Source organism: Chiloscyllium punctatum, chromosome 7 (genome assembly GCF_047496795.1).
Source record: "Chiloscyllium punctatum isolate Juve2018m chromosome 7, sChiPun1.3, whole genome shotgun sequence".
NCBI lineage: Eukaryota > Metazoa > Chordata > Chondrichthyes > Orectolobiformes > Hemiscylliidae > Chiloscyllium > Chiloscyllium punctatum.
The window spans coordinates 128,129,090-128,155,066 of record NC_092745.1 but is presented as its reverse complement, the minus strand read 5'-3'; positions in this window follow the sequence as shown (position 1 = coordinate 128,155,066).

Sequence of the window (25,977 nt, the reverse complement as noted above, 5' to 3'; positions counted from 1 at the left end):
ATTGTCTACAGGAGTAGTGCCAGAAGACTGGAGGATAGCAAACGTTGTTCCTTGTTCAAGAAGGGGAGTAGTGACAACCCTGGTGATTATAGACCAGTGAGCCTTGCCTCGGTTGTGGGTAAAGTATTGGAAAAGATTATAAGAGATAGGATTTCTAATTATCTAAAGAGGAACAAGTTGATTAGGGATAGTCAACACAGTTTTGTGAAGGGTAAGTTGTTCCTCACAAACCTTATTGAGTTCTTTGAGAAGGTGACCAAACAGGTGGATGAGGGTAAAGTGGTTGATGTGGTGTATATGGAATTCAGTAAAGCATTTGATAAGGTTCCCCATGGTAGGCTATTGCACAAATTATGGATACATGGGATTGAGTGTGGTTTGGATCAGAAATTGGCTAGCTGAAAGAAGATAGAGGGTGGTGGTTGATAGGAAATGTTCATCCTGGAGTTCAGTTACTAATGGTGTGCTGCAAGGATCTGTTTTGGGGTCACTGCTGTTTATCATTTTTATAAATGACCGAGATGAGGATGTGGAAGGATGGGTTAGTAAATTTACTGAAGACACTGAGTCGATGGAGTTGTGGAGAGAGCTGGGCTGAGAGGTGGCAAATTGAGTTTAATGTGGAAAAATATGAGGTGATTCACTTTGAAAGGAGCAACAGGAATACAGAGTACTGGGCTAATGGTACCACCTGATGAAGGAGCGACGCTCCGAAAGCTAGTGTGCTTCCAATTAAACCTGTTGGACTATAACGTGGTGTTGTGTGATTTTTAACTTGGTAAGGTTCTTGATAGTGTAGATGAGCAAAGAGAGCTCGGTATCACGGTCCATTTTTATAAGGATGGTCTGAGCATGTGGACCGAACATGCTGTCACTTTAGAAGGAAGGGCAGAAATTTTATTGCAAAGAGTGACTGCAGGTTGGCACCTTTGCTTTTTAAAAAAGTTATTTGCAGATTGAGTGCATTGCTGGGCCAGTATTTATTGTCTATCCCCAATTGTCCAGATTGGGACAAAAGAACTAAAGAGAAGTAAAGCACACGAACAGGCACTTCAACCCTTCCAGTCTCTGCCAATCATCATGTCCCAACTAAACGATAAAACAATTCTTCCCCCCACCCCCTTATTCGGTCTGTATCCCTCTATTCCTTGTAATCATCCAAATACCTCTTAAATGTCTCAAACCTGCCTGCTTCCACCACGTCTTCTGGCTCCTAACATGCTCTGAATGAAAAACCTCCCTCACACACCTCCCTTAAACATTCCCCTTTCACCTCAAAACAGTGCCCCCTTGTAATTGAAACTGAAACCTGGGAAAAAGCCTCTGACTATCCATCCTATATTTGTGCAGACCTCTGTCAGGTCAGCTGCTGTCTTCCCAGCGAAAACAGTCATAGTCTTTCTAACCTTCCTCATAATCAATGCCCTTGAGACCAGGCAACATCCTGGTGAACCTTCACTGCACTCTCTCCAAAGTTTCCATCTCCTTCTGATCAAAACTGCACACAGTACTCCAAATGCGGCCTGACAAGGGTTTTAAACAGACGCAATATGGTTGGCCACCTCTTGTACTCCACGCCCTGGCTGATGAAGGTCAGTATGTCAAATGCCTTAATCACCTTGGCCACCTGTGTCGCCACTTTTAGGGAACTGTGGATCTGCACATCCAGATCCATCTGTACATTAATCTTCCTAAGGGTTCTGCCATTTACAGTATAATTCACACTGAAATTTGATCCTTCAAAATGCATCACTTGGCATTTGTCTGGATTAAACTCTGTCTGCCATTTCTACGCCCAAGTCGCCAATCTATCTATATCCTGGTGTATCCTTTCAAAATCATCGGTACTATCAGTAACTCCTTCAGTCTTCGCATCATCTGCAAATTTACTAACCAGTCCACCCACATTTTCCTCCAGATCATCTATAATTGCTACAAACAACAGAGGACTAAGATTGAACCCTGTGGAACACCACTAGATGCCCGTCTCCATTCTGAAAAACACCCTTCCACCGCTATCCTGTGCCTTCTATGGCCAAGCCAGTTTTGTATCCCTGTGGCCAGCCCACCATGTGACTTTAGTTTTTGTACCAATCTGCCATGTGGGACTTAATCAAATGCCTTATGAAAATCCACATAAACTACACCCACAGCTCTTCCCTCATCAATTATCTTTGTCACCTCTTCAAAAAATTCAATCAGGTTGGTGAGACATGCCCTTCTCTGTACAAAACTTCCTGCATATCATTAATTAGTCCATTTTCTTCCAAATGTGCATATATCTTGTCCCTTGGTATCTTCTGCAAGAGCTTCCCCACCACAAATGTCAGGCTCACCAGCCTTTAATTTCCTGAATAATTACTGCTTCCTTTTTTAGACAAAGTGAACAGCATTGGCTAATCTCCAGTCCTCTGGAACCTCACCAGTGGTCAAAAATGATGTGACGATATCTGCTAATACCCCAGCTACTGCTTCCCTTGCCTCTCACAGAAACCTGGAATACATCCCATCTGGTCCTGGGGACTTGTCTACCATAATGCAATTTAGGATACCCCAAGTTTCCTCCTTCAATATATTGACATTCTCTCGAATATTCACACACTCATCCCTGATCTCAGCATCAGTTATGTCCTTCTCCTCAGTGACTATTGATACGAAGTACTCATTAAGGATCTCTCCCACTTCCTGTGGTATAACTTCCCTCCTTTGTCATTGAGTCAGCCTACTCTTGCCCTTGCCTACCTTCTTTCTATTAAAATATGCATAAAAAGCCTTGGGATTCTCCTTGATCCTGTTTGCTAAAGACATTTCAATGCCCCCTTTTAGCCTTTCTAATTCAACGTTTAAGTTCCATTATTGTGGGCCTGGAGCCACATGTAGGCCAGATGGGTAAGAATGGCTGTTTCCTTCCTGAAAGGACATTAGTGAACCAGCTGCGTTTTTACCGCTGATAATGAACTCATGGTCATCAGTTAACTCTTGATTTCAGGTTTTTATTGAATTCAAATTCCACCATCTTCCATGTGCACTGCTACCTCACAGCGCCAGAGACCCGGGTTCAATTCATGCCTCAGCTAACTGTCTGTGTGGAGTTTGCACATTCTCCCTGTGTCTGTGTGGGTTTCCTCCGGGTGCTCCGGTTTCCTCCCACAGTCCAAAGATGTGCAGGTCAGGTGAATTGGCCATGCTAAATTGCCCATAGTGTCAGGTGAAGGGGTAAAATGTAGGAGAATGGGTCTGGGTGGGTTGGTTTTCGGAGAGTCGGTGTGGACTTGTTGGGCCGAAGGGCCTGTTTCCACACTGTAAGTAATCTAATCTAAAAAACAATTACCTGGGTCTGTGGATTAATCGTCTCGTGGTAATTTCGCTAGGCCATTGCCTCTTCTTTATTCAAGACTGCAGTCACCAGGAACTGACTGCTCACTGGGTGATTTTATGTCCATGGAATGTATTTGCAGGCTAGTCTTCTATAATGGTAAGTGGGATGTTTACCAGGTATAGCAAAGATGTTTAGGCCTTACATGTTGTCTTGTGGGCCAGGGTGTTCCATTTAGGAATTAACTTATGGCAGAGGATGTCTTAGACAGTATCACTTCTGCCATGGCCCTGGTGTGTTTTGTAACACGATTGTCCACTCTTCAGTTCATTTTGTATGCAAACAATCTCGATGTAGAGTTAAGTGGTCAAGTGTAGCGAAGCACTCAAGCCCCATGATGGGACCATGCATCAGTTTTGAACCAACTCACTCAGTACTAGCTTGGACAAGGCTGAGCCTGTGATTTTAACATATGTACATACCAGGAGTTGTAATCGACATCTGTTAAATCTTTCAGTACTGTGTTACCCATGAATATGACAGGAGATAAATATAATCAAACAATGTCAGCTTGGCTTCATGAAAGGGAAATCATGCCTGACAAATTCCAGTGGCCACCTGACAGAAATTCCTTTCTAATCCCACAAACCTCAGAAAGCCCGACTGTCTGCTCAATAGTTCCGGCGTGAATTATTCTCATTTTCCACTGAGGTAAGTAAATGCTGTGAGGATGTTTCCCCGCACGCAGGAATCCAGAGCTAAGCGGCACAATTTAAAAATAAAATGGAAATAAGGGATTCTTCTCTCTGAGGGTCAGTCTTTCAAATTCTGTTCCACAGGGAGCAGCCTTTGATTAAAATGAGGCTGAGCTTCGACTAATCTTTGATCAATTGGGGTGAAGGGTTATGGCAGAACAAGCAAAAAAAAAGGAGTTAAAGCCACAGTCAAAGAATAAAAGTAACATCCCAGTAATGGCTATAAATCAGGAAATGGAAGGAAGAGAGGAATTACCAGGACAGTGACAGAGAGTAAATTGTTGGAGCAATGGAACAACGATGGACCTCATCTAAGTGTCTTTGGAGAACTGATCTTGTGATAGTTCATACATTAGTTTTAATTTTAAATCAATCAACCCATATTAAATTAGATCAGCCACGTTGACATTGAATGACAGAGCAGGCACAAGGAACTGAATTCCATATTTCAGCTCCTTGTTCTTATTTTATCATATCATTTTCTAAAGTTTCCTAGATTTGGGAAATGCTTCCAGATCAGAAAATATTGAAGGTAACTCTTCCATTCGAAAAATAAGAAAGACAGTAAATTGGGTTAATGTCTGTCAAAGTGAAGATATTAGAAATTGTTATTAAAAAGAATATGGCAGGTCACTTAGGTAAGTTAGATAATCAGGTAGAGCCAACATGGTTTTGTGAAGAACAAATCCTCTCCAACCAAATTATTAGAGTTCTTCAAAGAGGTAACATGTTGCTGTGGATAATGTGGAGCTGATGGAGGTTTCGTGTTTAGATTTCAAAAAGGTGCCAATCAAAGGTGATAATGGATAAATTTCATGGAATAAGAGGTAACATAATAGCATTGGTACAAGTTTGGTGATCTAACAGGAAACAGAGAATAGATATAAATTGATTTTTTTTCAGAATAGCAAGATCTACTGAGTGATATGCCACAAAAACAGTGCTGGGACCACAACTTTTAGATGTTTGTATAAATGGGTTGAATGAAGGACTGAATGAATGGTTTGTTGATGACATTTGATTTGATTTATTATTGGCACGTGTACCAAGATACAGTGAAAAGTATTGCTTTGCTTGTTAACCAGACCAATCATACCTTACCTAAGTACATCAGGGTAATAGAACAGAATGCAGAATTTGATGTTAGAGCTACAAGGAAGGTGCACAGATGAACTCTAATATATGAGAGGTCCGTTCATAAGTCTGATTATAACAGGGAAGAAGCTGATTTTAAATCTGTTGGTGCGCAATTTCAACTTTTCATATTTTCTGCCTAATGGAAGAAGGTGGGAGAAAGTATAACCGGGGTGGGAGGGGTCTTTGATGATGTTGGCTGCTTTCCAAAGGCAGCAGGAATGGAGTCAATGGATGGAAGGCTGGTTTTTGTGATGGACTGGGCTGCGTTCACAACTCTCTGTAATTTCCTGTGGTCTTAGGAAGAGCAGTTGCCGTCCCACTCTGTGATGCATCTGGATCGGATGCTTTCTATGGTGTATCTATAAAAATTATTAGCAGTCATTGTGGAAAAGCTGTATTTCTTTACCCTTCTGAGGAAGTCGAAGCATTGGTTTGCTTTCTTGACTGCAGCATCTCCTTGGATGGACCGGGACAGATTATTTACTCCGAGGAACTTGAAAGCCTTGTTCACCTCCACCTCAGCACCACTGGTACAGACAGAGGGGGGGGGGGGCCTCCATTCCATTTTCAAAGGTGATAACCAACTCCTTTATTTTATAGTTATCGTCAGACAGTCATACAGCATGAAAACAGACCCTTAGGTCTGACCAGTGTATGGTGACCATATTCGCAAACTAAACCAGTTCCATCTGCCTATGTTTGGCCTATAACCCTCCAAACATTTCTTATTCATGTACTTGTCCACATGTTTTTTAAATGTTGTACCTGTACCTGCATCCGCCACTTCCTCTGGAAGTTAATTCCATACACGAGCCACTCTCTGTGTAAAGAAAGTTGCCTCTTGTGTCCTTTTTAAAACTTTCTCCTCTCACTTCAAAAATAAGCCTCCAGGTTTTGAACTCCCCCACACAAGGAAAGCGACCCTTGCTATTCACCCTATCCATGCCCGTCATGATTTTATAAACCTTGATAACCTCAACCTCCTATGCTCCAGTGAAAAAAGTCCCAATCCAGTCTATCTTTGTAACTCAAACATTTCATTCCTGGCAACATCCTAGTAAATTGTTTCTGAGCCCTCTCCAATTTAATAATATCCTTCCAATAGCAGAGCGACCAAAACTCGACACAGTATCCAGAAGAGTCCTCACCAACATCATGTATAACTTCAACATGACATCTGAATTCTTACACTTAAAGGTCTGAGCAGTGAAGGCAAGCATGCTAAATGCCTTCTTAGCCACCCTCTCTACATGTGACACAAATTTCAAAGAATTATATACCTGAACAGATTTCTCTGTCCTACAACTCTACCCAGAGCCCTATCATTAATTGTATAAGCGCCATCCTTACTTGTTTTACCAAAATGTAATATCACATATTTATCCAAATGCAGGGGTCACGAGTTCAAGGTGAGAGGGGAAAAGTTTAAGGGAGATATGTGTTGAAAGTTCTTTACACAGAGGGTGGTGGGTGCCTGGAACATATTGCCAGTGGAGGTGGTAGAGGTGGGCATAATAATGTCATTTAAGATGTATCTAGACAGATACATGAATGGGCAGGGAGCAGAGGGATACAGATCCTTAGAAAATAGGTGACAGGTTTAAATAGAGGATCTGAAACGGTGCAGGCTTGGAAGGCTTAGAACATAAAACATAGAACATTACAGCACAGTACAGGCCCTTCAGCCCTTGATGTTGCACGTGTGAAACCAATCTGAAGCCCATCTAACCTACACTATTCCATTTTCATCCGTATGTTTATCCAATGACCATTGAAATGCCCTTAAAGTTAGCGAGTCTACTACTGTTGCAGGCAGAGCGTTCCATGCCCTACTACTCTCTGAGTAAAGAAGCTACCTCTGACATCTGTCCTATATCTATCACCCCTCAATTTATAGCAATGTCTCCTCATGTTAGCCTTCACCATCTGAGGAAAAAGGCTCTCATTGTCCACCCTATCTGACCATCTGATCATCTCGTATGTCTCTGTCAAGTCATCTCTTAACCTTCTTCTATCCAACGAAAACATCCTCAAATCCCTCAGACTTTCTTCATAAGACCTTCCCTCAATACCAAGCAACATCCTGTTAAATCTCCTCTTCACCCTTTCCAGTGCTTCCACATTGTTTCTATAATGCGGTGACCAGAAATGTATACAATACTCCAAGCGCGACCGCACCAGAGTTTTGGAAAGCCGCAACATGATCTCATGGCCCTGAAACCCAATCCTTCTACCAATAAAACCGAACACACTGTACACTTTCTTATCAACCTGGGTGGCAACTTTCAGGGATCTATGCACATGGACACTGAAATCTCTCTGGTCATCCACACTACCAAGAATCTTACCATTATCCCAGTACTATGCATTCTTGTTGCTCCTTCCAAAGTGAATCACCTCACACTTTTCCACATTAAACCCCACTTGACACTCCATAGCCCATTGACCCAACTGGTTAAGATCTGTTTGTGATCTTAGATCACCTTCTTCTCTGTCCACTTTGCCAACAATTTTTTTGTCATCTGCAAACTTACTAAACATCTCTCTTATATTTCCTTCCAAATCGTTTAGATATATAACAAACAAAAATGGACCCAGTGTTGAAAATGTGTTGCTGGAAAAGCGCAGCAGGTCAGGCAGCATCCAAGGAACAGGAGAATCGACGTTTCGGGCATCAGCCCTTCTTCAGGCCCTTCTTCAGTCCTCACTTTCTCCTCAAAAATGGACCCAGTACCAATCTGTGTAGAACTCAACTGGTCACAGGCCGACATTCTGAAAAACAGTTCTCCACCACCACCCTCTGTCTCCTACTGTCAAGGCAATTTTGTATCCAATTGGCAAGCTCTCCCTGAATCCCAGTTTTTCCTAATATTGAGGGAAAGATTACACCATGGCAATAAGCTTCCTATTCCCTTCCTGTATTCTGACTCATCTTTGTTTGACATCCAACCCACCGTAGTGGTGCCATTAACAAATTTGTAAATGGAGTTAGAGCTGAAGTTGGTCACACATTCATGAGAGTGGAAGGCGCACAGTAAGTGGCTGAGTATGCAGCCTTGCTGGTCCGTGCAAGACCTGGGCGCAGGGGGACTCCATCTGGTCAGTCGCTTTCCGAGACATAAAGTCCTAGAATCATAGAGATGTACAGCTTGGAAACAGACCCTTCGGTCCAACCCGTCCATGCCAACCAGATATCCCAACCCAATCTAGTCCCACCTGCCAGCACCCGGCTCATATCCCTCCAAACCCTTCCTGTTCATATACCCATCCAAATGCCTCTTAAATGTTGCAATTGTACCAGCCTCCACCACATCCTCTGGCAGCTCATTCCATACAGGTACAACCCTCTGCGTGAAAAGTTGCCCCTCAGGTCTCTTTTATATCTTTCCCCTCTCACCCTAAACCTATGCCCTCTAGTTCTGGACTTGCCCGCCCCAGGAGATGACTTTGTCTATTTATCCTATCCATGCCCCTCATAATTTTGTAAACCTCTATAAGGTCACCCCTCAGCCTCCGACGTTCCAGGGAAAACAGCCCCAGCCTGTTCAGCCTCTCCCTTTAGCTCAAACCCTCCAACCCTGGCAACATAAAGATCAGTTGGACGGTAAATTGTAAATATATAGCAATGAAGGATTTTGGATAGGTTAAAAGAGTGGAGAAGGATATGACAAATGGAGTATAATGTGGAAAGTGTAAAATTGCCCATTTTGTTTGGAAGAATAAAAAAGATAGTGAGAAACTGCAAGTGCCAAGATACAAAAGGATTCAGATATCCCAGTGCATGAATCACTGTAAGTTGGTATACAGGTACAGCAAGTAATTAGGAAAGTTAATTGAATGCTATTGTTTATTGCAAGGGGAATTGAATGAAAAAGTAAGCAGGTTGTACTTCTGTTATATAGAGCATTGGTGAGACCTACATATGGAGCACTTGCACAGTATTGGTCTCCTTAGTTAAGGAAGAATTTAAATATATTGGAAACAGTTCAGAGAAGGTTTACAGAACGAGTACCAAGAATGAAACAGGTTGCCTTATGAGAAGGGGTTGGATAAGCTAAGTTTGTATTTGCTGAAGTTTCCAACAATAAGGGGTGACTTGATTAAAGCACATAGATCCTGAAAGGTCTTATCAAGGTGAATGTGGAAACAATGTTTCCTCTTGTGAAAAAGTCTAGAACTAGGGGGATGCTGTTTATAGAATCATCGAATCACCACAATGCAGAAAGAGGCCATTCAGCCCATTGAGTCTGCACTGACCCACTTAGACCCAGCTCCCCCAAACCCTATCCAATTTACCTGGACCATCTCTGACACCTCCCTCCCCTTCCTGAACCTCTCCATCTCCATTAATGATGACCGACTTGGCACTGACATTTTTTACAAACCCACCGACTCCCATTGCTACCTGGATTACACCTCTCTCCACCCTACCTCTTGCCAAAATGCCATCCCGTATTCCCAATTCCTCCGCCTCCGCTGTATCTGCTCCCAGGAAGACCAGTTCCACCACAGAACACACCAGATGGCCTCCTTCCTTGGAGACCACAATTTCCCTTTCCACGTGGTTAAAGATGCCCTCCAACGCATCTCGTCTACATCCCGCACCTCCGCCGTAACAAAGACAGAGCGCCCCTGGTGCTCACTTTCCACCCTACCAACCTTCACACAAACCAAATCATCCGCCGACATTTCCACCACCTCCAAAAAATCCCCAGAGATATATTTCCCTCCCCACCCCTTTCCGCCTTATGCAAAGACCGTTCCCTCCGTGACTACCTGGTCAGGTTCACGCCCCCCCTACAACCCACCCTCCCATCCTGGCACCTTCCCCTGCCACCGCAGGAACTGCAAAACCTGCACCTACACCTCTTCCCTCACCTCCATCCAAGGCCCTAAAGGACCCTTCCACACCCATCAAAGTTTTACCTGCACATCCACCAATATAATTTACTGTATCCATTGCTCCCGATGCGGTCTCCTCTAAATTGGGGAGACAGGACGCCTCCTAGCAGAGCTCTTTAGGGAACATCTCCGGGATACCCGCACCAATCAACCACACCGCCCCGTGGCCCAACATTTCAACTCCCCCTCCCACTCCCACTCTGCTGAGGACATGGAGGTCCTGGGCCTCCTTCACCGCCGCTCCCTCACCACCAGATGCCTGGAGAAAGAACACCTCATCTTCCGCCTCGGAACACTTCAACCCCAGGGCATCAATGTGAGATTCAACAGTTTCCTCATTTCCCCTTCCCCCACCTCACCCCAGTTTCAAACTTCCAGCTCAGCACTGTCCCCATGACTTGTGCGGACTTAGACTAGATTACCTACAGTGTGGAAACAGGCCCTTTGGCCCAACAAGTCCACACCAACCCGCCGAAGCGCACCCACACAGACCCATTCCCCTACATTTACCCCTGCACCTAACACTATGGGGCAATTTAGCATGGCCAATTCACCTAACCTGCACATTTTTGGACTGTGGGAAGAAACCGGAGCACCCGGAGGAAACCCACGCAGACACGGGGAGAATGTGCAAACTCCACACAGTCAGTCACCAGAGGCGGGAATTGAACCCGGGTCTCTGGCGCTGTGAGACAGCAGTGATAACCACTGTGCCACCGTGCCGCCCATGTCCTACCTGTTTATCTCCTTTTCCACCTATCCCCTCCACCCTCCGCCCCCCCCCCACCAACCTATCACCTTCATCCCCTCCCCCACTCACCTATTGTACTCTATGTTACTTTCTCCCCACCCCCACCCTCCTCTAGCTTATCTCTCCACGCTTCAGGCTCTCTGCTTTTATTCTGAAGAAGGTCTTTTGCCCGAAACATTGATTTTACTGCTCCTCGGATGCTGCCTGAACTGCTGTGCTCTTCCAGCACCACGAATCCAGAATCTGGTTTCCAGCATCTGCAGTCAGTGTTTTTACCTATCCCTATAAACCCACATTTCCCATGGCTAACCCACATAGCCTACACATCCCTGGACACTGCAGGGCAATCTATCTAACCTACACATTGTTAGACTGGGAGGAAACTGCAACACCCGGAGGAAACCCACACAGGGAGAATGTGCAAACTCCACACAGACAGTCACCCAAGGCTGGAAATGAACCTGGGTCCCTGGCACTGTGAGGCAGCAGTGCTAATCACTGAGCCACCATGCCATCCATGTTTATAAACAAGCAGTCACCTATTTAAGACTGAGATAAGGAGGATTCTTTTCCCACTTTGAGGGCGTTGAGAGTTTGGAACTGTCTTCCTCAAAGGGCAGTGGAAGCAGAGCTCTATTTATTATTTGTAAGGCAGAAGTAGGCAGTTCTTGATAAGCAAGAGGGTGGGAATAAAGACTTACCAGGATATGGAGGAGTTTGGAGTAATCTGATCAGTGATGATCTTATGGATTGGTGTCTCCAATATCCTCCTTGGCAGGTTTAATATTTATGGCCTCCTGGAATACCCTGTCTGTGAGTCATCACCTAGTTTATGGAGACTGGTGTATCTAACAATAATGTGAGAGATATAACTTCCACCAGTGACCCTTAACAGGGTGGCACGGTGGCTCAGTGGTTAGCGCTGCTGCCTCACAGCACCTGGGACCCAGGTTTGATTCCAGCCTCGGGCGACTGTCTGTGTGGAATTTGCACATTCTCCCCGTGTCTGCATGGGTTTCCTCTGCGTGCTCTGGTTTCCTCCCACAGTCCAAAGATGTGCAGGCCAGGTGAGTTGGCCATGCTAAATTGTCCATAGTGTTAGGTGCATTAGTCAGAGGGAAGTGGATCTGGGTGGGTTACTCTTTGGAGGGTCGGTGTGGACTGGTTGGGCAGAACGACCTGTTTCTGCACTGTAGAGAATTTAATCTAATCTTAACTTGAGATAGAACCTTAAATCTTCCAGTATAAGATCTCCAAAATATTACAGTGAAATATCTGCTCAAAGGCTGAGCCAAGTCTTGCTGATCTCATGCAATTACTGATAAAAGTAAATCTTTTGTAGTTTATGCAACAGTATATGCTGCTAAAATTCACTGTGGTGCACTCTGAGATGCATACGGAGGATATGGGAAGTCATTCGCAATGGTTTTGAGCTGTGCAACAAGATTAGTTTTGAGGGACAGTGCCAGTTTGAGATTAATATAAGTTGTTGATTAGAGTGCGGGAGGGACATGTTCCTGTGAAAATGAGGGATAGAAATGGCAAGGTTAGGGAACCATGGATGACAGGTAAAATTGTGAGACTAGCTAAGAGGTAAAAGGAATCATTCTTAAGGGCCAGGTGACTGAAGACACACAAAGCTTTGGAAGAATATCGGGAATGTAGGACCAATCTGAAATGAGGTATTAAGAGGGCTAAAGAGGGTCATGCGATATCTTTAGCAATAGGGTTAAGGAAAATCTGAAAACCTTTTATTCATATAAAAGGAGCAAGAGGGGCAACTAGAGAAAGGATTGGTCCACTCAAGGACAAAGGAGGAAAGTTATGCATGGAGTCAGAGAAAATGGGTGAGATTCTTATTGGGTACTTTGCATCGGTATTCACTGAGGAGAGGAACATGACAGGTGTTGAGGTTAGGGACAGATGTTTGATTACTCAAGGTCAAGTCAGCATAAGGAGGGAGAAAGGTATTAAGGTGGACAAGTCCCTGGGTCAAGATGGGATCTATCCCAGGTTATTGAGGGAAGTGAGAGAGGAAATAGCTGGGGCGTTAACAGATATCTTTGCAGCATTCTTGAACAGGGGTGAGGTCCTGGAGGACTGGAGAATTGCTAATGTTGCCCCCTTGTTAAACAAAGGTAGCAAGGATAATCCAGGTAATTATAGACTGGTGAGCCTGACAGCAGTGGTAGCAAAGCTACTGCAGAAGATACTGAGGGGCAGGATCTATACCCATTTGGAAGAAAATGGACTTATCAGTGATTGGCAGCCTGGTTTTGTGCAGGGAAGGACATACCTTATCAACTTTATAGAATTCTTTGAGAAAGTGACAAAGTTGATTGATGAGGGAAGGACTGTAGATGTCATACACATGGAACTTCAGTAAGGCTTTTGATAATGTTCTCCATAGTAGGCTGATGGAGAATGTGAAGATACATGGGATCTCGGGTGTATGAGCTAGATGGATAGAGAACTGGCTGGGAAACAGGACACAGAGAGTAGTAGTGGAAAGGAGTTTCTCAAAATGGAGACCTGTGACCAGTGGTGTCCCACAGGGATCAGTGCTGGAGCCACTGCTGTTTGTGATATACATAAATGATCTGGAGAAAGGTATAGGTGGTCTGATTTGCAAGTTTGCAGATGAGACTTAGATTGGTGGAGTAGCAGATAGTGAAGGGGACTGTCAGAGAATGCAGCAGAATATAGATAGATTGGAGAGTTGGGCAGAGATCTGGCAGATGGAATTCAATCCAGGCAAATGTGAGGTGACGCATTTTGGAAGATGCAATGCAAGGGCGAACTCTACAATAAATGGAAAAGTCCTGGGGAAAATTGATGTACAGAGAGATCTTGGTGTTCAGGTCCATTGTTCCCTGAAAGTGGCAATGCGGGTAAGTAGAGTGGTCAAGAAGGCATATGGCATATGACAGGGTGTTGAGTACAAGAGTTGGCAGGTCATGTTACAGTTGTGTAGGATTTTGGTTCAGCCACATTTGGAATACAGAGTACAGTTCTGGTCGCCACATTACCAAAAGGAAAGGGTGCAAACGAGGTTAACCAGGATGTGCCTTATATGGAGGGCACTAGCTATGAAGAGAGGTTGAGTAGATTAGGATTATTTTCATTAGAAAGGTTGAGGGGGGGAACCTGACTGAGCTCTACTAAATCATGAGAGTATAGACAGGGTGGATAGCAAGAAGCCTTTTCCCAGAGTGTGGGACTCAATTACTAGGGGTCACGAGTTCAAAGTGAGAGCGGAAATGTTTAGGGGAGATATGCGTGGAAAGTTCTTTATGCAGAAGGTGGTGGGTGCCTGGAACATGTGCCAGGTGAGTTGGTAGAGGTGGGGACAATAGTGTCATTTAAGATTCATGTATCTAGACAGATACATGAATGGGCAGGGAGCAGAGGGATACAGATCCTTAGAAAATAGGTGACAGGTTTACATAGAGGATCTGGATTGGTGCAGGCTTGGAAGGCCGAAGGGCCTGTTCCTGTGCTGTAATGTTCTTTATTCTTTATTCACCCTTTTTGACAAAAAAACTGCTTGGCACCAGTCAGCCCACGTTCTGCCCAGATAAATCAAAGAAATAAGCGTCTGAAGAGATAACTAGCGTCTCCTGTCACTGAATTCTGGACATGAAATCATCTTGCAGAGGAGGACTTGATAGTTTTAAGAATGATACATGCTCTGAAATGGTAATCAGCTCTCCAATACCAAGAAGAAAACAACAGAAAGGCGACAATGAGAGAAAAAGACTAAAATATACCACAGGATTGTCAGCGCCTGGAAGGAGAAGCGAGGGGTTCACATTGTGGATTGTGAAACGCAGTATCAAGATCAGGAAGAGTGGAGATATCTATTGATGCAGAACTGACACTCAACACACTGGCCCAGTGCAATCATGGCCAGTAACGTGGGAATCTGTGATTCCTGTTTTTTAATGGTGTGGTTTGAGGAATAAGACCTTGAGTAGTCTGGGATTGTACTCATTGAAATTTATGATGTGGAGGTGCCAGTATTGGACTGGGGTGGACAGGGTCAGAAGTCACATGACACGAGGTTATAGTCCAACAGGTTTATTTGAAATCACAAGCTTTCAAAGGTGAATCTGATGAAGAGCAGCGATGATGAAAGCTTGTGATTTCAAATAAACCTGTTCAGCTCTAACCTGGTGTCGTACACCTTCTGACATTGGAATTTAGAAGAATGAGAATTTTATGGAAATATTTAAAATTATGAAGAGAATAATAAGATAGAAGCAGGAAGGTAATTTCCACTGGCCGGTCAAATCAGAAGTAGGGGAATAGCCTCAAAATAAGGGGGAGCAGATTTGGGACTGAGTTGAGGAGGAACTTCTTCACCCGAAGGGTTGTGAATCTGTGGAACTCCCCGCCCAGTGAAGCAGTTGAGGGTTCCTCACTGAATGTTTTTAAGGCAAAGACAGAGAAATTTTTGAACAGTAAAGGAATTAAGGGTTATGGTGTGTGGGCAGGTAATTGGAGCTGAGTCCACGAAAAGATCAGCCATGAACTTATTGAATGGCGGAGCAGGCTCGAGGGGCCCTACTCCTGCTCCTTATAACCAGGACACTAGAGAGAACTTGCCTGCTCCTCTTCAAGTGTTAATGTCAAGGTTCTCTTACATTCATGAAAGGGGTAAACATGGTATCAGAAGTTGGCGCAAAGATTCCACTAGCTGGGTAATTGTTGGAGTAGTGCAGGCCAGAGTTGCACATGAGGACTGTAAGGAATCCGGATTGCGGCTGTTCCTACCTGAAATGCTTTTTGTCATTCATGGAATGAGGGTGTCACTGGCCAGGCAGGATTTATTGCCCATCCCTAATTGCCCTGAGGGCAGTTGAGAGTTAACCACATTGCGTGGGTCTGGAATCACATGTAGGCCAGACTAGATAAGGATGGCAGATTTCCTTCCCTAAAGGACATTAGTGAACCAGGTGGGTTTTTTTTTCTGACAATTGGCAATGGATTTATGGAAGTCATCTGATTCTTAATTCCAGATTTTTATTGAATTCAAATTCCATCATCTGCTGTAGCGGGATTTGAACCAGGGTCCCCAGAACATTATCTGGGTCTCTGGATTAACATTCCAGCGACAATACCACAAGGCCATTGCCTACCTTTGACAAGTTAATATTTCCCATGTGCCTTCGCCTTTCATATGGAGAATTTGGAGAGTTCCGACTCGATGTGGGTGGCACGGTGGCTCAGTGGTTAGCACTGCCGCCTCACAGCACCAGGGACCCAGGTTCGATTCCAGCCTCGAGTGACTGCCTGCATGCAGCTGTCTGCATGGGTTTCCTCCGGGTGCTCCGGTTTCCTCCCACATTCCAAAGATGTGCAAGTTAGGTGAATTGGCCATGCTAAATTGCCCAAAATGCTGGGTGCATTAGTCAAAGTGAAATGGGACTGGGTGGGTCACTCTTCGGAGGGTCGGTGTGGACTGGTTGGGTCGAATGGCTTATTTCCACGCTGTAGAGAATCTAATCTAAAATCTCTGAAGCTAATGGCTATCAAGGAAAGGTTAGGGCATAAAAGCCTTGTTGGATTCCAAGATGACGATGAAACTGACTCCTGACTACACACCCACTAAGCATGTACAGACCCAACTCCTGATGAAAATCCCATGCCAAGAATCTCCCTCCACCTGACCCTGTGGGGTCTGATCTATCCTCCTGCCCACCCCCCTCACCACACTAAGTTTCCACCCCTCCCCTTGGTGACCTCCCCCCCCCCCAACACTTTACCCTCTGTTGGATCAACATTGTTTTCTCCTCCCCTACCCCACCCTCAGACCAGTCACCATAGATTCCCTTACCTGACACCTCCAACACTGAAACAAGCACAGATGATGCTGGAGAGACTCCGTAGGTCTGACAGCATGGGTGGGGAGAGAAACAGAATCCTAACTAACTCCCAGCTGCCACACTCCCTCCCAAACCCAGCAAATCCCCTCAGGGAGCCTGATCCCTTTGAAAAAGATACACATTTATCATCAATCTCAACTGGTATTATCCTAATTGATCCAATCTCACAACCAATATTGCTGTACAACTCATTTACAACTGATGGATCTCAATCTTGTAAATGACTTTATGTATCCCAGTATTCCACTCAGGTTGCACCTCAGTGAATGTTAATTGTGGTCTACTGTCATAAAAATGATAAGAGATTCACATTTTGCAGTAATCACACAAGATCGGCAAGAACTGGCTAAGCCTTTTCGCAGATATTTCACACTGGCTGGAGAGAAAACATTTGGGAGATCCCACACTGGCTGTGCATGCTGCAGTCCATGTGCTAAAGGCAGACCCTCAATGACCTTAGGGAGGGAAGTCCCGGATTTTGACCCAGCAACACTGAAGGAATGGCGATATATTTCCAAGTCAGGATGGGCGAAGGGGTTTGTCTGCTCAGGGGGGTTGGGTTGCAAAGGTACAGGTGGGATTCTGCAAACTCTTTCAGTTAAAACAACAGAGCAGAGGCTGCAATATATGCCTAGTACCACCTCAGGGACAGCTCAGAGTCCCTTCACCTGGTACCACCTCAGGGACAGCTCAGAGACCCTTCACCTGGTACCACCTCAGGGACAGCTCAGAGTCCCTTCACCTGGTACCACCCAAGGGACAGCTCAGAGTCCCTTCACCTGGTACCACCTCAGGGACAGCTCAGTGTCCCTTCACCTGGTACCACCTCAGGGACAGCTCAGAGTCCCTTCACCTGGTACCACCCAAGGGACAGCTCAGAGTCCCTTCACCTGGTACTGCGCAAGGGACAGCTCAGAGTCCCTTCACCTGGTACCACCTCAGGGACAGCTCAGAGTCCCTTCACCTGGTACCACCCAAGGGACAGGTTAGAGTCCCTTCACCTGGTACCACCTCAGGGACAGCTCAGTGTCCCTTCACCTGGTACCACCTCAGGGACAGCTCAGTGTCCCTTCACCTGGTACCACCTCAGGGACAGCTCAGAGTCCCTTCGCCTGGTACCACCTCAGGGACAGCTCAGAGTCCCTTCACCTGGTACCACCCAAGGGACAGCTCAGAGTCCCTTCACCTGGTACCACCTCAGGGACAGGTCAGAGTCCCTTCACCTGTTACCACCTCAGGGACAGGTCAGAGTCCCTTCACCTGGTACCACCCAAGGGACAGTTCAGAGTCCCTTCACCTGGTACTGCGCAAGGGACAGGTCAGAGTTCCTTCACCTGGTACCACCCAAGGGACAGCTCAGAGTCCCTTCACCTGGTACCACCTCAGGGACAGCTCAGAGTCCCTTCACTTGGTACCACCCAAGGGAAGGCGTCCAGCCCCTTGCCACTCCACTCCTATTTCTTTTTCAAGTGCACCGACAGATGTCACCTGCTCAGACACTTTGGGCACAGGAGCATCCCACAAACAGAGACTGATTCAGGGAGTAGGGCTACTGGCTCGCTGATTGAACCTCCCACTGCACTTTGTCGAAACAACTCCATGAGAAAGACTGTCTCACCCAGAGTTTAGTTTCTGACAGGAGACACCTCCATTGGATCCATTGCATGCGTCGGGCTGCCACTCTGAATATTCGACTCTAATTGAAGAATAATTAAAGTCAGAGAATAGTGCTTTTGAGAAACAGGCTTGCCCAAGGGGCAGATGCATATTAAAAATTAATGTTAAGCCCTACCTAGACTATATTTAAAACCTCATGTAGTCAGTCTGGGCTGTCCATAGAGAAAAAAGGAGATTGTAATGGAGTCTGAAGACCATAGCATTGTGGATGTTATGTTGAAAGATACCATTAAGCCACTTTGCTTTATTTAACCTCCACAGTTAGGACCTGGTTATTTATTAATTACTGAATTGAGTCCATGAAGTTAGAATCATTTTAATATGTTTGAGGGGGGAGGGGGGGATTTTACTTTGAATAACACACAAGGTCTTTTTCAGCAGTCAGATGATCTTACTTCTAAAGGCTCAAAATTAAAACCATGGAGACAGCCACAGGACAAAATGAAAGAAATTGATTTGGCTTCGGATGATGAGTCCAACAAAAAGCCAGCCTTCCCCGCAGGTTATTACTGTGGTTTTGTGGTCCGAACTTTTAGTCTCGCCAGCAGACGGATGCTTTCCTACTTAAGGGTGATACTTTTAGTTTTGAATTGTTGTGTATCCACCTTCCCGCCAGGCAGCCCTGTTTGGCTGGGAAGGCAGGCTGGACTGGGTCATTGTCTTTTTAGACAGAACCAGCACTAACTGCCAATAGGAGCTAAATAAATTTCAGACTCGGCTGCATCCATTTATACACAAACATCACTGCACCCAAACCTGTAACAGTCCGTCCCTCGTTCTGATAAGGCTCGCTTCTATTGACAAGCAGGATCGAAGTACCGAGCAAAACTTTCAGACTCGAGTACAAGAGATGTTTTTGATACGTCTTCTGCAGGCAGCCTGTCTTGAGCTGCAGGAATATAACAATTACATTGCTGGATAAATACCTGGTGACAAAGAGCGTGAATCTCGTATGAATTTGAAATTAGGATTAATTAGAAAATTCTGGAATTAAAATGCTCGTATCAGTAAATGTGAGGATCATGCTGTCAGGCTGTCAGTGACAACACAACTGCCTCAGGCTTGCCCCTTTACAACAACAACTTGCATTTATATTACATAGTAAAACATTCCAAGATGCTTCATAGGAGCAACATGTCCCACCGACACCCACCAGGGGGCTACCAGGGTAAATGATCAAAATCTTGTTTGAGAAGCTCAGTTTTATGGACTGGTATGCTTTCCTTTATTGGCCGGAGTATTCAGTACAGGAGTTGGGAGGTCATGTTGCGGCTGTACAGAACATTGGTTAGGCCACTTCTGGAATATTGTGTGCAGTTCTGGTCTGAAAAATGTGTTGCTGGAAAAGCGCAGCAGGTCAGGCAGCATCCAAGGAGCAGGAGAATCGACGTTTCGGGCATAAGCCCTTCTTCAGGAATGAGGAAGGTGTGTCCAGCAGGCTAAGATAAAAGGTAGGGAGGAGGGACTTGGGGGAGGGGGGGTTGGGAATGTGATAGGTGGAAGGAGGTGAGGGTGAGGATGATAGGCCGGAGAGGGGGTGGGGGCGGAGAGGTCAGGAAGAAGATTGCAGTTCAAGAAGGTGGTGCTGAGTCCGTGTGTTGGGACCGAGATAAGGTGGGGGGAGGGGAAATGAGGAAGCTAGAGAAATCTGTATTCATCCCTTGTGGTTGGAGGGTTCCTAGGCGGAAGATGAGGCGCTCTTCCTCCAGGCGTCGTGTTGCCACGGTCTGGAGGAGGCCAAGGACCTGCATGTCCTTGGTGGAGTGGGAGGGGGAGTTAAAGTGTTCAGCCACGGGGCGGTTGGGTTGGTTGGTGCGGGTGTCCCAGAGGTGTTCTCTGAAACATTCTGCAAGTAGGCGACCTGTCTCCCCAATGAGGAGGAGGCCACATCGGGTGCAGCGGGTGCAGTAAATGATGTGTGTGGAGGTGCAGGTGAATTTGTGATGGATATGGAAGGATCCCTTGGGGCCTTGGAGGGAAGTGAGTGGGGAGGTGTGGCCACAAGTTTTGCATTTCTTGTGGTTGCAGGGGAAGGTGCCAGGAGTGGAGGTTGGGTTGGTGGGGGGTGTGGACCTGACGAGGGAGTCGCGGAGGGAGTGGTCTTTCCGGAATTCTGATAGGGGAGGGGAGGGAAATATATCTTTGGTAGTGGGGTCTGTTTTGAGGTGGCGGAAATGACAAAGGATAATACGATGTATCTGGAGGTTGGTGGGGTGGTAGGTGAGGACCAGTGGGGTTCTGTCCTGGTGATGATTGGAGGGGCGGGGTTCAAGGGCGGAGGAGCAGGAAGTGGAGGAGATGTGGTGGAGAGCATCATCAACGTCTGAGGGGAAATTGCAATCTTTGAAGAAGGAGGCCATCTGGGTTGTATGGTATTGGAATTGGTCCTCCTGGGAGCAGATGCGGCGAAGGCAAAGAAATTGGGAATATGGGATTGCATTTTTACAGGGGGCAGGGTGGGAGGAGGTGTAGTCTAGGTAGCTGTGGGAGTCGGTCGGTTTATAGTAAATGTCTGTGTTGAGTCGGTCACCCGAGATAGAAATGGAGAGGTCTAGGAAGGGGAGGGAGGAGTCTGAGACGGTCCAGGTAAATTTGAGGTCGGGGTGGAAGGTGTTAGTAAAGTGGATGAACTGTTCAACCTCCTCAAATATAGAACTAAGGGCAACTTTTTCACACAGAGGATGGTACGTGTATGTAATGAGCTGCCAGAGGAAGTGGTGGAGGCTGGTACAATTGCAACATTTAAAAGGCATCTGGGTGGACATATGAATAGAATGGCTTCTGATGGATATGGGCCAACTGCTGGCAAATGCGACTAGATTATTTTTGGATATCTGGTCAGCATGAACAAGTTGGATTGAAGGGTCAGTCCTCGCTTTCTCCTAAAGGAGTTTGATTTATCGCTGTCACGTGCTGAGATAAGGGTACAAAAAAGATTTACAAGCATGTTGCTGGAACTGGAGGATTGAGTTATAAGCAGAAGTTGAATAAGCTGATTATTTTTTCCCGGAGCATAAGTTGACTGAGAGGTGACCTTATACTGGTGTATAAAATCATGAGGGGTATAGATAAGGTGAATAGCAAAGGCTTTTTTCCCAGGGTAGAGAAGTCCAAAACTAGAGGACTTATGCTTAAGATGAGAAGAGAAAGTTTCAAAAGGTACTTTAGGATCAACTTTTTCACTCAGAGGCTGGTGTGTGCATGGAAGGAGCTGGCAGAGGATATGGTTGAGGTGGCTCCAATTATAGCATTTACAAACCATTTTGACAGGTACATGGATAGGAAATGTTTAGAGGGATATGGGCCAAATGCAAAGGCAACTGGGACTAGCTCAGTTTTGAAAAGCTGGTCAGGGTGAAGGGTCTGTTTTTGTGCTGCATTAGTCTATGATATTCTGATGAACAGATCTTATCTTGGGATGTCAGTTCATCCTGTCAGGTCCAAAGTGTATTTCACAGCAAGATATTGCTTGACAAGAACAAAGAAATGAACAAAGAACAAAGAAAATTTACAGACCAGGAACAGGCCCTTTGGAACTTCAAGCTTGAGCCGATTCAAATATACTGTCTAAACTTGTCGGTCAATTCCTAAGCGTTTGTATCCCTCTGCTCCCCACCTACTCATGCATCTGTCCAGATGCATCTTAAATGAATCTACCGTGCCTGACACTACTACCTCTGCTGGCAACGTGTTCCAGACACCCACCACCCTCTTTGTGAAGTTCTTATCGCATGTATCCCCCTTAAACGTTTCACCTCTCACCTTGAAAGCATGACCTCTCGTTATTGAATCCTTCACCCTGGGAAAAAGCTTGTCTCTATCCACCCTGTCTATACCCTTCATGGTTTTGTAAACCTCAATCAGGTACCCCCATAATCTCCTTTTTTCTAATGAAAATAAACCTAACCAACTCAACCTCTCTTCATAGCTAGCACTTTCCATACCAGGCAACATCCTCGTAAACCTTCTCTCCACCCTCTCCAAAGCGTCCACATCCTTTTGGTAATGTGGCGATCAGAACTGTACACAGTATTCTAAATGTGGCCGAACCAATGTCTTGTACAATTTTAACATGACTTGCCGGCTCTTATCCTCAATACCCCGTCCAATGAAGGCAAGCATACTATATGCCTTCTTGACCACTCCATCCACCTGTGCAGCAACCTTCAGGGTACAATGGACCTGCACTCCAAGATCTCTCTGCCCATCAACCTTTCCCCAGGCTCTTCCGTATAACTCACTCTAGAATTAGTCTTGCCTAAATGGATCACCTCACATTTGTCTGGATTGAAAGCCATCTGCCACTTTTCTGCCCAACTCTCCAGTCTATCTATATCCTCCAGTATTCTCTGACAGTCCCTTATGATTTCTACTACTCTACCAATCTTTATGTCATCTGCAAACTTGCTGATCATACCAACAGTGCCCTCTTCCAGATCATTTATGCATATTACAAACAACAGTGGCCCCAATACTGACCTCTGTGGAACACCACTGGTCATGTTTCTCCATTGCGAGAAACTCCCTTCAACTACTACTCTCTGTCTCCTGTTGCTCAACCAGTTCTTTATCCACCTAGCTAGAACACCCTGCACACCATGTGACTTCACTTTCTCCATTAGTTTACCACAGGGAACCTTATCAAATGCCTTACTAAAGTCCATGTATATGACATCAACAGCCCTTGCTTCATCTATCAACTTGGTCACTTCCTTGAAGAACTCTGTTAAGTTGGTAAGGTACAATCTTCCCCACACAAAACCATGTTGCCTATCACTGATAAGCCCATTCTTTTCTAAATATAAAAAGATCCTATTCCTCAGTACCCTCTCCAGCAACTTTCCCATCACCGACGTAAGTCTCACTGGTCTGTAGTTACCCAGAATATCCCTACTACCCTTCTTGTACAGGGGGACAACATGAGCAACCTTCCAGTCCTCCGGCACCTCACCTGTATTTAAGGATGCCACAAAGATATCTGTCAGGGCCCCAGCTATTTCCTCTCTCACCTCCCTCAGCAACCTGGGATAGATCCCATCTGGTCTTGGGGATTTGTCCACCTTAATAACCTCTAGCCTACCCAACACATCTTCCCTACTTATGTCAATGTGATCCAGACTAATCAAACGGCTATCTCTAATCTCAAGATTCATCATGTTCCTCTCCTCAGTGAACACTGATGCAAAGTAATCATTCAGAATCTCACCCATTCTCTCAGGTTCGACACACAGCCTTCCTTCATTATCTTTTAGTGGACCAATCCTTTCTTTAGTTTTTTTTATTTCAAAAATATACTTTATTCATAAAATGATTTGATGGTCTGTACATTTGGTCATGCCATACATATGTCCACATTTACAAACACAGATTCGAATTTATCCTTGTCATATACAGGTCTGTGCATTTCTCAATCTTATGCATATATTTGGCTGAGGCATCAGCAGAGCCCAAAAAAACATCTGCATGGGCCCCCTGTTCTTCTTTAGGCAGACCGATCTTACACGGTGGTCTTTCCCCACCGCGCCTTGGCAGCAGCTGCCCCAAGCTTCAGCGCGTCCCTCAACACGTAGTCTTGGACCTTGGAATGTGCCAGTCTGCAACACTCAGTCGGGTCAACTCCTTCAGCTGGAAGATCAACAGGTTTCGGACCACCCAGAGAGCGTCCTTCACCAAGTTGATGATCCTCCAGGCGCAGTTAATGTTCGTCTCGGTGTGAGTCCCGGGGAACAGGCCGTAGAGCACGGAGTCCCGCGTCACGGCGCTGCTCGGGACGAACCTTGACAAACACCACTGCATTCCTCTCCAGACTTCCTCTGTATAGGCACATTCCAGAAGGAGGTGTGTGACAGTCTCGTCCCCTCCGCAGCCACTTCGAGGGCAGCGTGCGGTGTGGCAGAGAGTCCGGGCGTGCATGAAGGATCTCACAGGCAGAGCCCTTCTCACCACCAGCCAAGCCATGTCTTGGTGCTTGTTGGAAAGTTCTGGCGATGAGGCATTCTGCCAAATGGCTTTGACAGTCTGCTCAGGGAACCGCTCGACAGGATCCGCCCTCTCCTTTTCTTTAGTTACCCACTTGCTTCTTACATAAGAATAAAATGCTTTGGGATTTTCCTTAGTTCTGCTCGTTAAAGCTACTTCATTACCCCTTTTAGCCCACTTGATTCTGATATACCTCCAGGGCCCGTTCTGTTCTTAGCTGCCTAGACCTTATGTACGCTTCCCTTTTTCTCTTGGCTAGTCGTACAATGTCTCCTGTCATCCACGGTTCACGAAGCTTCCCCTTCCTATCCTTTGCCTTCATGTGACATACCTGTCCTGCACTACCGTTAACCTATCTTTGAAAGCCTCCCACATCTCAAATGTGGACCTCCCTTCAAATAGCTGTGTCCAATTCACATTTCCGAGCTCCTGCCTAATTTTGCCTTGGCCCAGTTTAATACTCTTTCCTTAGGACCACTCTCATCTTTATCTACGAGTATTCCAAAACTTACAGAATTGTGGTCACTGTTCCCAAAGAAATCCCCCACCGCAACTTCTACCACCTGTCCTGGCTCGTTTCCCCAGTACCAGGTCCAATATGGCCCCTTCCCTCGTCGGACTATTGACATACCGCTCTAGAAAACTCTCCTGGACGCTTCGTACAAATTATGCCCCATCCAGACCTCTGACACTAAGTGTATCCCAGTCAATGTTGGGAAAATTAAAATCTCCCATTACTCCTACCCTATTCGTTTACATCTTTCCATAATCTGTTTACCTATTTGTTCTTCTACCTCATGCTCACTGTTGAGAGGCCTATAATATAGCCCCAACAATTATCTGCACCCTTCTTATTTCTCAGCTCCACCCATAATGCCTCACTACCCAAGACCTCCATAGTGTGCTCCTTTAGCACAACCATGGTATCATCCCTGACCAGCAATGCAACTCCAACCCCCTTTTACTTCCCTCCCTGTCCTGTCTGAAGCGTCTATGTCCTGGAACATTTAGTTGCCAATCATCATGCCCTTCCTTCAACCAAGTCTCTGTGATGGCAATAATGTCATACTCCCAGGCACCAATCCAAGCCCTAAGTTCATCTGCCTTACCCACTATACTCCTTACATTAAAGTAGATGTATCTCAGGCCACCAGTTCTTTTGGGCTCATCTGCTCTCTGCTTACTCTTCCTTTTATTAATGCTATCTTCATAATCCTTCCAGTCTCCAGTCTCCACCTCGCTACCGACTTGTTTTCTCTTCTGGTTCCCAGTCCCCTGCCACACTAGTTTAAAACCTCCCCAACAGCAGAAACTCCCCCAAGGACATTGGTTCTGGTCTGGTTCAGATGTAGACCGTCCCTTTTATGATAGTCCCACCTTCCCCAGAACCGGTCCCAATGTCCAACAAATCTGAACCCCTCCCTCCTACACCATCTCTCAAGCCACGTGTTCATCCTGCCTATTCTTTCATTTCTACACTGGCTAGCACGTGGCACTGGTAGTAATCCCGAGATCACTACCTTTTGAGGTCCTCCCCTTTAACTCCCTGAATTCTTCTTTCAGGACCTCATC